We start from the raw sequence: 14,107 nt of genomic DNA, 5'->3' as shown, positions 1-14,107 counted from the left end.
GAATAACTTTAATCTGCTCTTCAGTTTGATAATTTTTTTTTCTGTTTTCTGTAACTTAGTGCATTGGAGTAACAAACATGTAGATCAGTTACTTGCTGTGAATTATACTGCTCTGTTTTAAAAATGCATTGCTTAAGTCATTTGTAAATGCTCTAGCCTAAGCTGGAGTTCCATTTATTTGAGCGTGAAAGGGGAAATTCTTGCTGAGATAAAGTTCTACCTATTAGATTCTAAATTGTTGGAAGCTATTCTGATATGAAGGTCTATTTAAACTCATTGCTTTTTTCCCAATGCTTTTATCCTTTGAGTATTGCTTTGGTAAGATTAGTTGATTGTCAGTTGGTATCTGTGAATATTATTCTTCATCTCTTCAGTGTTATCACTTGTTTGACTTCTGCTTCTCATGTGCATCTCTTAGTGCAACCTTAAAGATTCAAATTAAGAAATTTCTCTTGGATCCAGAGTATATTACAGAATATTGTATCCCATTGAACTGTTAGACTCTGAACCCTTAGGGTCATTGTCAGCTATAAAGCTATTTTACTAAGTGATCGTTTGATTTGGGAATTCTCAACTTTTTAGACAAAGGTTTAACTTTTTTAAAAAAGATCTAGTCTCTTAGTCCAGAATAGCTAATGGTTTGTCTGGATTTTGCGGGACTTGAATCCAAGACATTTGCCAAAGCATGTTTCCATTCCCCTACGGAGATATATTCTTTTCTTTATTTAATTTTTTGGCATGAAATTTGTGGAATTCTTAGCTTCTCATCAGTGTTACCTATTTTCTTCCATCTCTTTGGAAAATGCTATTTAACCTTAACAATTGATATATCTTTATAAGCTACCACAGCTAACTTCATCGGAAAGGACATTGGAAGAATAGAAAACACCCTACTTTTGTTCATAAGTCTTCCTTGAGATTACTGTATCGCTCAGATTAAATGGAACGTGAGGTATAAGATCTCCAGCATGATGCTCAAGGGAAAGAAAAGGTATTTGTTGAGTGAATGGTTTTTATACAATGTTCTCTCATTAAGGCCTGGTGTTTGTGTTCTTTCCCTAGTAGAGGATGAGAGTGCGGCATGCATTAGTTTCTGGTTTTCTTTTTCTTTCTGTTGCTCAATTTCTAGATGCTGTCCAGGACTGAGGTTAAGTGGTATATCAGTAGGGAAACCATTTCTCTCTTTTGCTTCCCAAGGCAACCTCAGCTCTGCCATATGGTACAGGGAGACAACCTACTATAAGCTAAAATTTTTCATTCTTAGTTAAAAGATATACCTTGACTTCTTTTATTGACCTTTTAAAAAAGTTAGATGGTAGCACAACGTGGGATAAGAATGAAGGTGACTAAATCCTTGTTTACCAAATTTACTTATATAAGACTAAGCCAGATCGACAACCACTTTGGGACAAAATGGATTGAAGAGGAAAAACCAGCTTTATTTCCTAGAAGAGTTAAGATTGTATTTAGCTACAAGTAACCAGTACACCAACTGCATAGTCTTAAACTTCATTTAGTAGGAAGCCCAAGGGTGGACAGTCCAGGGCTGTTGTCTTGACTCTTCTGTGTCATCAGGGAGCCAGTGGCTCAGCATGTGGCTTTTGTTCCCATAGAAGCAAGATGGCCTTGTGTCTCTGAGAATCACACCCACATTCTTCACAGGAAGAGCACACAGGAGCCAAGACCTAACAGGATTATGTTTTTATTTGGAAAGAAATGCCTCTGTACTGACTTCTGTATATATTCTCATTTTTGTAATTTTGTCATATGCCCACTCCTACCTGCCAGGGAGGCCTGGGATTGGGTGTTTTTCTCTTTCAGTCTCTGTAGTTAAGGCAGAAAATATTGGAGTTGTGAATGGCTTTTGAATGGCCAGTCCAGACTCTTAGCTGCATTTGCCTTCCATTCACCTGGTGATGCCTGAGGTCCCTCCAGTAAGGTTCTGTTTTCTTTATATTAAGGAAACAGGATAGTCCCCTGGAAGGATTGTGAGTGTAACACTGAAGGAATTGCAATGCTGCCAGCCACTTCGATAGGGCTTTTTGAATTGAAAGATATAGTAATTGTTTTTCTTTTATTAATTGAAATCTATTTGAGTCCCCCTCATGACTAGAAAGCATGAGTATACCAAAATTTTTGCCATAGTTTTGCCACTAACTAGTTACATGGCCTCAGGCCAGTTATGTAACCTTGCTGGGCTTGTTTTTCCGAATGATTTGGACTAGAGCAATGATTACCAATATTGCTTATGATAGAAATAGAACAGCCACTTTTAATTTTTTTACAAGAAGACTATGGATTCCCAGGGCTACTTTTATTTATCATAACCAGGATTTGTCATGTATCCTAAACTTTAAAGACAAAGCATTAAATAACATTGCAGCGAGTACATTTTATTGCTGTAGCTATAAAATACTAACAAAATTGTATTTGTACTTTTTTAGTAAATTACAAAATTAAAGTTTTAAATTGTCCTTATATTATGGCAGGTTGACATCCTAGGTGGAGATGGAGTGAGGGAAACATGTTTTGCTTATGTCATAACGACCTTCCCTGGATTTTGTCAGTTTCTCAGTGGCTTAAAAAAAGTTCTAAACTAGATTATCTTCAAGATCACTTCTAGCTTTTAATATTTAGGCTGTGTTTCTTAAAGAAAAACCTTATTTCAGTAATTAGGATGTTTCCCTCGCTCATGTTTATTAGGAGGAACAGTAAATGTTTTGATATGATTACTTGGTTTGGTTGATAACCCATTTTAATGGCTTTATTAAGACATCTTGAACTGGTTACCTGCCTCAAAGTCAAAGAATTACTTTTTTAGGCAAATTTTTACTTGTTCCTTGATTTAAAAATATGTGGCATATGTTAGCAGTAGCCGCAGTCTCATAAGCTACGGTGTTTAATAAAAGCAACTTTTCAAAGCTGGGAGTAAGTTTAAGACAGGACAGAAGAGGCAAGAGAGTCTGGTATATTAAGGGGCGAGAATAAAACTTCCCGAGAGAAGGCTAGCTGGCAGCCACAGGTAATAAATGCTGGGATTTCAGCTTTTGGCTTTCTAGGGTGAGTTGACTGAGGGTATGTCAGCACATTTTTTTTTTTCTTTGAAACAGATTTGTCTTCTCAGGGAAATGGAAAGAATAAGATGGCTGCATTTGGCTGAAATAATCTCTGTGTTCCAGTTACCTGTTGTTGCATAATAAAACACTCAAAGCTTATTGGCTTAAAATAAAGATGGCTCTTATTTTTTCAAGCATCTGCCGTTCAGGCACGGTTTGGTGGGAATAGCTTGTCTCTTCCACGTGGTGTCTTTTTTTTTTTTTTTTTTTTGAGACGGACTTTCCCTCTTGTCACCCAGGCAAGAGTGCAATGGCGCAATCTGAGCTTACTGCAACCTCCACCTCCTGGGTTTAAGTGATTCTCCAGCTTCAGCCTCCCAAGTAGCTGGGATTACAGGCACCCACCCCAACCCCCAGCTAATTTTTGTGCTTTTAGTAGAGACAGGGTTTCACCATCTTGGCCAGGCTGCTCTCAAACTCCTGATCTCAGGTGATTCGCCCGCCGAGGCCTCCCAAAGTGCTGGGATTACAGGCATGAGTCGCCATGCTCAGCCCCACGTGGTCTCTGTTGAGATGGTCCAAAGCCTGGGGGCTAAAGTCATATGGAAGCTCTTTCAAGCACATGTCTGGAGGCTGATGCGGGTTGTTGTCTGGAACCTTGGTTGGGAGTGGAACTAAGCCCTTTCCATATGGCTACTTGGCTTCCTTACAGGATGGTGGCTAGGTTTTACGGGTGAGCTACCCAACAGGGAGAGCCAGGAGGAAGGTAGATCACCTTTTATGACCTAGCCTTCAAAGCCTTCAGCCCCACTTCTGCCACATTCTGTTTATTAGAAGTGAGTCACTGCAACTGGCCCATGTTCAAAGGGAGGGAACTGACTCTGCCTTTTGATGGGAGGCATGTCAGAGTATTTGTGGACATGTTTTAAAATGACCACATTGCTAATCGTAGATAATTTCTTGTTTCCTTTTGCATTTTAACAGACTCATGACAGGACACATATAAATTAAGACATAGAGATGTTCATAGTGATCAGGGCAGGCCTGTAAACTTCATCTTTTTTACTTTTGTTAACTTAGAGAAAAAGTTGTAATTCCTATTTAATAAGAAAACAGTGGAGACCATTATGATTGATACCCATATGCTTTTAATCATAAATGATACAGAGTCAGTAAATTTATCAAGTGCAGATGAAAATTTTTGTTGGAAAAGGAAATGAAAACATTATATGGCATTCTTGGACAATTCAGCGTTATTCAGTCAAAGTCCAAAGGAAAGTTCTTTTATTGGCACTTGAAAAATGCAGATTTCACATTTGAACTCAGCTGTAAGTCACTTAGAGAACTTATATGTGCTGATAAGTGTAGAATAGATTTTGTGGTCTGGAAATAGTTAATTTAAAGTTTAAAGTTATTTAATTCTAACCTGATGTTTATAACATTGGTATAGATGGGACCAGAGAGACCCCACCATGCTTAGCACACAATAGCCTTTTGTTCAGTTCCCTACTGAGAATATCTCTAAAAATAAATGTTTGCTACAGGCTCCTATTAAAATGTGAGGGGATATTGAATTAGGATTCCAAATCTTTAGCCTTTTCATATACTCCTTTAGATCTCTTCCATATGGTTAAATCTTTAAAAATTCAGAGACATATTCTGAGAGGAAACATGATACTCTTCTTTTCACAGCATAAGGAAAATAAATATTAATTGACCTTTTTCTAAACTGGTTTTAGTTCTGCCATGGTTGGTTGCTGGGTCAATAGGAAGTCAGTGTTGATAATCTCTCTCTGTGTGTGTGTGTGTGTGTGTGTGTGTGTGTGTGTGAATCCTTAGTCATGTGGGGTAACGTAGGAGTCACAAACCTTTGAAGGGTTTTACTAGCAAATTTGATTTAATTTATTTCAAGGGAAAGCTCAGTAGTATTTGTTCTTAAGACCTTGTGATACTTTTGTGATGTTTTTAATTCACTTACTAGTGAATTTCTTTTAAATGTACTTTATTGTCAGCATTTCCATTTGGAGATAATCTATTTTAATCATTGAAAACCTAATAGTCATTTTTTAGTTTTAAGAGTTTCAACTGATTTTAATGGCTTTTCTTTTACAGATAATAATGATTTTATTATCTTTTTGCCTAATAGTGTGTCATATTTCTTTTTATTTTCATATTGCTTATAAGAATATGGTAAATAATAATAGTTGTCATTTTGTCTAGTTCCTTCCGGATTTTAATGGGAATGCTCCTGGTGTTTTAGTTTCAGGTTTACTAATACCTGTCCATTCATGATATGTCTTCTTTATTGTCCTGGGAAAGTTTTTTTTTTTTTTCTTTTTTTTTTATTAATCAGGAATGGATACTGAATTTTATTGATGCATTCTTTGCATCTGAAGACAAAGTTACAGAGTTTTTCTGCTTGCTGTAATTGATGTCACGAATTATATTTAATTTCCTGATTATTAAGGTGTCCTTGCATTCCTAAGTAAAAAAAAAAAAAAAAAAAAAAAAAGCACTCGATCATTGCATATTATTTTCAAACACTTTTAGTTTCAATGTACTACCGTTTTATCTAGAATTTTCTTGTATTATAAGTTAAAATGGCCATTATTTTCTTGGTATCATAATACCAAAATGGGAAGCTTTCATTTTTTCTACCCTCTAAAGCTGCACCCTCCATTTGGTAGCCACTAGCTACATTCACTTACTTAAATTTAAATAGATTGAAATCAAATAGCATTAAAAGTTTACCCTTCAGTTGCACTAGCCATATTTCAAGTGCTTAATAACTCTGTGGCTAGTGGTTACCATATTGTATAGTGCTGTTCTTGAGAAATTTGTATATGATGTAAGACTTACCTTTTCTTCGAAAGTTTTGAAATAGTTCACTTGTAAAACTAACTGGGCTAGATGCAGAAAATCTTTGATTCTTTCTATCTGGTATACTTTATCTTTTTCATTTTCAGTTCTGTATATTTGTGTTTTCTTGTATAATTTCTTTATTATAAAATTTGTCTTTTTATTTGAATATAATAGTTTTATATATAGTTAACGTTTTAAAGTTCTTTTTAAAAGATAACTTTTTAGTATAGTGCAAGCCATAATATTAGTCCCTTTGAAAATGCAGATAAGCTAAATAAGAGTTATTGCTTATCATAGGGGTAACCATCAGTTTTCTGTCCATATATGTGCATATTTTTTTAAATTGTGGTAAGAAAACACAACATAAAATTTACCATCTTAACAATTTTTAAAAGCATACAGTAGCTTTTTTTTATTTAAAAAATCATACTTTCTTTACTGTTTTTTAACCTGTATATTTTTCTCTTGGAGACAATCCCTTCTTTGAATATAGCTTTCCTCCACCTTTGTTTAAATGCATTTGCTGCAATTTTCAGAAGAGTGTCAAATAGTAATGCAATAAGAATCTTTGTTTCATTTGTTAAGTTAGAGGAATTTATATACATATATGTTGTATATGTATATGTGTGTGTAGATAGATAGATAGATATGTTACCCTGATATTTGGTCTAGTCTTTATAATGAAAAAAAAGTATCCTCCTTTTTCTATTTACTAGGTTAATTTTTAAAATGTGGGTAGATACTGAGATTTATCAAATGGTCTTTTCTACATATTTCAGGTGACACATATGAGGTTTTTTTGGGGGGATCTACTTATGCCATGAATCATATTAACACATTTCCTAATGTTAACCCAGTTTTTATTTCTGGAATAAAGTATTAGGTGAGTACATTTCAAGTATGTTCTTGAGCAATGAACTCAGTTTGTTAGTAGTTTAGTGAAATATTTATATTTGCAAGTTTAATCTGTAGTTTATTGTGTATATATTTGTGGAGTTTTGATATCATCATTATACTAGGTACATGAAACAAATCACAAATTAGGGGATGGTTTTTATTGTTCTGTCTTCTGTTTAAATGGCATAGGAATTTTCTGGTCCCTAAAATTTTGGCTATTAGCACCCACGAAACCAGCTATATTTGGTTAGTTGTTAATTGTTATTGTCCCTTTCAGGTTCTTTCTTTCAGAAATATTGTCATTAACAAATAGACCTCCAAAGTCACACATAAAGAAAATCATAAGTGAAGTACTTAATTATGAAGATTAAAGAACGCTTTCCACTTTTAAAAAATACATCATTTATTCAAATGAAAATCTTTTTATACAAAGAATTCAAGTAGGCTACTACTTGAATTCTTTTCTGGGGGAAAAGTTCTCTTTTATTCTAGTGAAGTTGATCTGAAAGATGTCTTCCAGCAATATATGTAGAAAAGAAATCAGAGTCACTGTCTGTTGCTGAAACTCTGACTTTCCTTCCCCATTCCTAGTTACTCAGTGTTACAAAGATTCAGAACTTTTTGATAGTTTTTGAGACAAAGTTTGAAATAACAGAGATGATAGAATTAGTTTTTTTGAGAACCAAGGCAAAAGGGGTGAATCCTTAAAACTCCTGAATTGTCAACATTGATGTTGGAGCCCCACTCCAGATTTTGGTTGGAGTGTCACTCCACAAGTAGATGTTTTGGAGGAAGAGGAGGAGTGGCTGAGGCAGAACCTGTGACTTAAAGTAGGAGGAGGGAGAGAGTTTTCCACTGAGAAGCATATGTATTAATACAAGCTTAAAGACAAAGTGGAAAAGGAAACAGATAGCAGTAACCATATCGTTCAGATTCTTCTGTGGCAGGACATATGTGATCAACAAAGTCATGAGCTGTGTAGGGTAGATTCAGAGTGAAAGTTTGAGTTCTTTTTTTTTTTTTTTTTTTTTTTTTTTGCAAGAAGTTATTAACTACATAAATGGGCATATGTTCTTCTAAGGTGATATTCTGACAAAATAATGGTTCACAAATACAAAGCAGCCCAGACAATTGCAGTATAGTTTGTTTTATTAAAATAAAAGGATATGGCCGGGCGTGGTGGCTCAAGCCTGTAATCCCAGCACTTTGGGAGGCCGAGGCGGGTGGATCACGAGGTCAAGAGATCGAGACCATCCTGGTCAACATGGTGAAACTCCGTCTCTACTAATACAAAAAATTAGCTGGGCACGGTGGCGCGTGCCTGTAATCCCAGCTACTCAGGAGGCTGAGGCAGGAGAATTGCCTGAACCCAGGAGGCGGAGATTGCGGTGAGCCGAGATCGCGCCATTGCGCTCCAGCCTGGGTGTCAAGAGCGAAACTCCGTCTCAAAAAAAAAAAAGGATATATTTGTTTATTTAAGATATCATTTACTAAGGAAATCCTCAACTGAACCTCCAGAATTAAGAGCAGTAGGGGTTGAAAGCATATAGGTTCTTCCCTGGAACAAACTGTATTACGGTCTTTTAAAAAGCACTTGGCCTTTCTCCAGTTTTATACATGGGGTGAGGACAGTTAGTTCATCTTTGCCAGGAAAGAAAGTCCCTCTCCTCTTTGTAAATGAGCACAGAGCTTATACCTTCCTAACACTCATACCTGCTGATTTGGAGAGGACTAACTGCAAATTTCCTAAGGACTGTGCCTCCCAGGTCTTCACACTTAATTATTCCTGGTGAAGATCTCTTGAGTGTTCAGTGTATATTGGTTGAATGTGTGACTCAATCACTTAATAAGCTTACTCGAGGGAATACATGAGCATCCGAAAGGCATTTAGTGTTCATCATTTATTTCTTCAAAGTTTAAAATATTCTCAGGCATCCTGGGCAACATAGTGAGACCCCGTTTCTACAAACAATAGAAAAATTAAAAAACAGGCATGATGGCATGTGCATGTAGTCTCAGCTACACAGGTGGAAGATTGCAGCCCAAGGTGTTGGAGCTACAGTGAGCTGTGATCATGCCACTGCATCCTGGCCTGAGTGAGACACTGTCTTAAAAAAAAAAAACTCTCAAAAATTCTCTCAATACCTAAGGGAGATAAAAAGTATAGAAATATTTCTTTAGAAGTGAACAGGAGGCTGAGGCAGGAGAATTGCCTGAACCCAGGAGGCGGAGGTTACGGTGAGCCGAGATCGCGCCATTACACTCCAGCCTGGGTAACAAGCGAAACTCCGTCTCAAAAAAAAAAAAAAGAAGTGAACACACTGGCTTTTCAGTATAAACATACTGGAATTTGGTAGGTGAAAGCAAAATACTTTCTTGGTCTGAACATTTCTTGTTAAAGAATATCAGGCTAGTGATGTTTTAATGTGTTAAGATTATCCAACTCCCAGAGCCAAGGTGATGTTATCACTGGGAATTTTTTGTTTAGCTCAGACAGTACACTGAAACTAATTGGTTCTTCCTCCCCTTGGTGTGTCTCTGTTGTTCTGGGAGGCTCCCAGGTATGTTCTGGACGGAAAAAGGCAAAGCTGTTTGATGTTAGAGAAGCAGAAATAGTCTGAGTATCTTTCTGTTATTTTCTCTGTGCTGTGGTCCAGTCAGCAGGAGGGGAGAGCATTGTCCCAGGCTTTATAAAGCCAAGATTAGCCCCCAGAAGCTGCTTGGAGCTGGTTTCCAGTCTCCTGAGCCAAGGGTGCTGCTCCCAAGAGAAGGCAAGACTCACTTGCCTCTGCCTGAAGATGTTATTTTGTACAGTATTCTCAGGTGTGTTGTATAGGGACTTAAGCTCCACTAATGATTTCCTTTTTTTTTTTTAATTCTCTTATTTTCTACCATTTATTTTGGCATTTGTACGCTTCCTTGTGTTTCTCCTTGAGTATTTGACATTATATAACTCTCTTGTGCCTGGCTAAGCTCTTCTAGGGCATAAGCCAGGTAACCCATAAGCTAGGTATTCAGGTTTATTTTTTTTCCAGATGGATAGGTGTTGTACCAGCACAGTATATCGAATAAACTTTACCCTGCCCCTGCTTCCTTCCCCACCGTTTCACTACCACGTTTCTCACACATACTGTAATTTGTTTCTGGATACCATTTTCTATTCTGATGTATTTGCCAGCCTGTATTGTTTGATTTTGAGGGTATCAATAATTCATTTTTGAATCTGGTTCTGTCACTTTTAGCTTTAATAATTGGAGGCTATCTTTAAACATTTATTCTATATGAACTTGAGATGATTTTATCTCTTGCAATACATTAAATGTCTATGTTAAGACATTTTATTTACAGAAATAAATTATGACCACTCTTTTACTATAAAGGTGATTATATAGAAAAAGCTAAGTAAGTTGCCTTCCTAGGGCTGATTCCTATAAGTGTTATCAGTGTATTCTTCCAGACTTCTATCCATACATAATACGTGTGAATGTTGCTATAGTAAGAGAGAAGTTCGTGTGTGTGAATTTAAATAAGTTCACTAGGGAGCTAAAGCTGGGACTGCAGCTTAAACCCAGCATTATGTTGTTCTGGTTTCTTTATTACCAAATAAATGATTTTAAACAGTTAGAATTATCCCAGTACTAGTCTCTTTTGGGGAGCAGCCCTTCCCATTTTCATACAAGGTCTTATTTTGTGGGCTGCAGTCCTAGCTGTCTCAAACTGAGCCAGCAGGCAGCAGCCAGAACTACTTTTGCCTGAGGGTCTTCCCTGAGACAGACTTTGGCCCTTGGCCTTCTTGCTTAGGATATTTGTGAAGCCCAGGATCTCTCTCTCTCCAAAGACTTCTGGCCTTGGCCTTCTTGCTTAGGATATTTGTGAAGCCCAGGATCTCTCTCTCTTCCTCTCTCTCTCTCTCTTTCAATTTCTGGAGTGACCAACTGCTATCTTAGTGGCATAAATTAATTCTAATATACCTGGGTGGCCTCTAATCTAGTTCCATATTTCAAAGTTTTTGACTTTGGGGTAAGACCTTTTCCTAATTTTTACCTGTTTTGGGACTTGGGATTTGGAAGTGCAAGGATGTGAGGGAGGGAGGAAGGAATATAAGGTGTCTTTTATATGCCTTCCTTTCTCAGAATCCAGAGTTTTTTTAAAAGAAAAAAACGTTTTTAAATATGCAGTGAACTATTTTTTCCTCTGAAAAGTGAAACCTTTATTAGCTTAATTTTATATCCTAATCATTCATTCACATTTATTTTGTGCTTACTGTATGTTTGGTACTGTATTGATCACTAGGTTAGGTTTCTCACACTGTGTGCTTAGTCATCCAGATTATTTATAGATACTTCAGAGTTTTGATTCCAAACTAGTAAATAAGGCATCCACTGATAGGAGAAGCAGCACTGGGTTTTACCAGTGGGACCTCTGGCAATTTGGCCACTTTGTGGAAATTTTCAGACCGAATCTGTATCTGTGTAAAAGAAAGTTGAGGTAGATGACCTCTTATGGCCTTTCTTTCTCTCCTAGCTGGTTTTCCAGGATTCTTCACCTTTTCCACTGCCCACGTTTTGGGTTTTCCTGTATTTCTTAGTTACGTTGCAGTTTTCAGTACTGTCTGTGCCCTCTTCTTTATCTGTGGATTGCTTTAAGTGACATTCAGACAGCCAGAGGTCCAGAGGGCATTTGACATAAAAGAATTCCATCCTTCAAAGATCTTTTCTCATAACCAGGAGTTTTTTATTTTTTAAACAAAACAAAACAAAAAAAAACAGTTATCATGATTGGATCCATGTGGACTAGCTTCACTTGGCTGTGCCTCAGGAGAGGTCCAGAATAGCTTTCTTGGACTTGAGCGAGCTCAGAAGCATTGGCACTTTCTCGTTTACACTGGCCTTGATTTTGGATAGAGGGTGAGCAGGCTAAAGTCCCCTCTCTGAAGCCACCAGAGAATGGTAAAAGGCATCTGCAGCCAGATGTTCCAGCTCTAGCAGGGTCACAGCTGCACTGAGATGAACACAAGGGGGCAGCCTTTCCCACAGATTTCTGTCAAATCGAAGAGGAACAAAGAGTGCAGTTTCAATGTGAGCACGTGTGTGAGCCTGTGCCTGTCCACACCAGTGCCCGTGTGTAAAATTTGTAACCTCTAATTCTGTTTGTAAAGAGCAGTAGGGTGAAGGGCATATGAATGCTGAGTAGATTTTGTGCTTTGCTGGGCTAAAGTTTCATTAACACAACCCAGGCTTCCTTGGTGTAGGTACTATAGACTATATCCCCTTGCCTAGCCCAGAGTCTTACACATGGCAGGCAGGCAGGCAGGCAGGCAGGCACTTTTCTTATGGAGGCTTACAGATGACTGAATCGTTAATACAGAGGAGTTGAAATCATTTTGCTTGCTGTTTTAACCTGAAGAATGATTTCAAAGCGGTCATTTAAATTTATTTTGGCCCTTTTTTTTTTTTTTTCATTCTCCTGCCTTCCTACTTCTCTTCCAACTACTAAGGGCATTGTTTCAATTGTATATATTTTCCTTTATTTTTGTTTCCTCTTCATCTTGTAAATTGAGTTATGACTCCTTTGGTTGTTTCTAGTTGGAAAAAGCGTTATGAAAATATATGCTGTTTAGTGGGCAATGAAGCAGAATATAAAATATCACTAATACCCTGAACCCCATGCAATTAGAAGCACATTATATAAAATATCACTAGTATCCTGAACCCCCATGCAATTAGAAGCACATTGTATAAAATATCACTAATACCCTGAAACCCCATGCAATTAGAAGCACGTTGTATAAAATATCACTAATACCCTGAACCCCCATGCAATTAGAAGCACGTTGTATAAAATATCACTAGTATCCTGAACCCCCGTGCAATTAGAAGCACATTGTATAAAATATCACTAGTATCCTGAACCCCCATGCAATTAGAAGCACATCGTATAAAATATCACTAGTATCCTGAACCCCATGCAATTAGAAGCACATTGTATAAAATATCACTAGTATCCTGGACCCCATGCAATTAGAAGCACGTTGTATAAAATATCACTAGTATCCTGAACCCCCATGCAATTAGAAGCACATTGTATAAAATATCACTAGTATCCTGAACCCCCATGCAATTAGAAGCACATTGTATAAAATATCACTAATACCCTGAACCCCCATGCAATTAGAAGCACGTTGTATAAAATATCACTAGTATCCTGAACCCCATGCATTTAGAAGCACGTTGTATAAAATATCACTAATACCCTGAACCTCCATGCAATTAGAAGAACATTGTATAAAATATCACTAGTATCCTGAGCCCCCATGCAATTAGAAGCACGTTGTATAAAATATCACTAATACCCTGAACCCCCATGCAATTAGAAGCACATTGTATAAAATATCACTAGTATCCTGAACCTCATGCAATTAGAAGCACATTGTATAAAATATCACTAGTATCCTGAACCCCCATGCAATTAGAAGCACATTGTATAAAATATCACTAGTATCCTGAACCCCCATGCAATTAGAAGCACATTGTATAAAATATCACTAATACCCTGAACCCCCATGCAATTAGAAGCACATTGTATAAAATATCACTAGTATCCTGAGCCCCCATGCAATTAGAAGCACATTGTATAAAATATCACTAATACCCTGAACCCCCATGCAATTAGAAGCACATTGTATAAAATATCACTAGTATCCTGAGCCCCATGCAATTAGAAGCACGTTGTATAAAATATCACTAGTATCCTGAACCCCCATGCAATTTAGAAGCACGTTGTATAAAATATCACTAGTATCCTGAACCCCCATGCAATTAGAAGTACATTGTATAAAATATCACTAGTATCCTGAACCCCCATGCAATTTGAAGCACATTGTATAAAATATCACTAATACCCTGAACCTCCATGCAATTAGAAGCACATTGTATAAAATATCACTAGTATCCTGAACCCCATGCAATTAGAAGCACATTGTATAAAATATCACTAGTATCCTAAACCCCATGCAATTAGAAGCACATTGTATAAAATATCACTAGTATCCTGAACCTCCATGCAATTAGAAGCACATTGTATAAAATATCACTAGTATCCTGAGCCCCATGCAATTAGAAGCACGTTGTATAAAATATCACTAGTATCCTGAACCCCCATGCAATTTAGAAGCACGTTGTATAAAATATCACTAGTATCCTGAACCCCCATGCAATTAGAAGCACATTGTATAAAATATCACTAGTATCCTGAACCCCTATGCAATTAGAAGCACATTGTATAAAATATCA

At 37.0% G+C, this 14,107-nt stretch overlaps 1 protein-coding gene across 2 annotated transcripts in view; it reads left to right on the top strand.

Annotated features, from left to right (window-relative positions):
• Positions 1-14,107, top strand: part of EFL1 (elongation factor like GTPase 1) — a 127,226-nt gene that overhangs the window by 45,936 nt on the left and 67,183 nt on the right. The gene's annotated exons all lie outside the window — the stretch shown is intronic.

Source organism: Aotus nancymaae, unplaced genomic scaffold (genome assembly GCF_030222135.1).
Source record: "Aotus nancymaae isolate 86718 unplaced genomic scaffold, 86718_ANA_hifiasm-v0.15.2.pri h1tg000064l_0, whole genome shotgun sequence".
NCBI lineage: Eukaryota > Metazoa > Chordata > Mammalia > Primates > Aotidae > Aotus > Aotus nancymaae.
The sequence above is the reverse complement of the archived record's forward strand: the minus strand, read 5'-3'. Positions and strand labels throughout refer to the sequence as shown.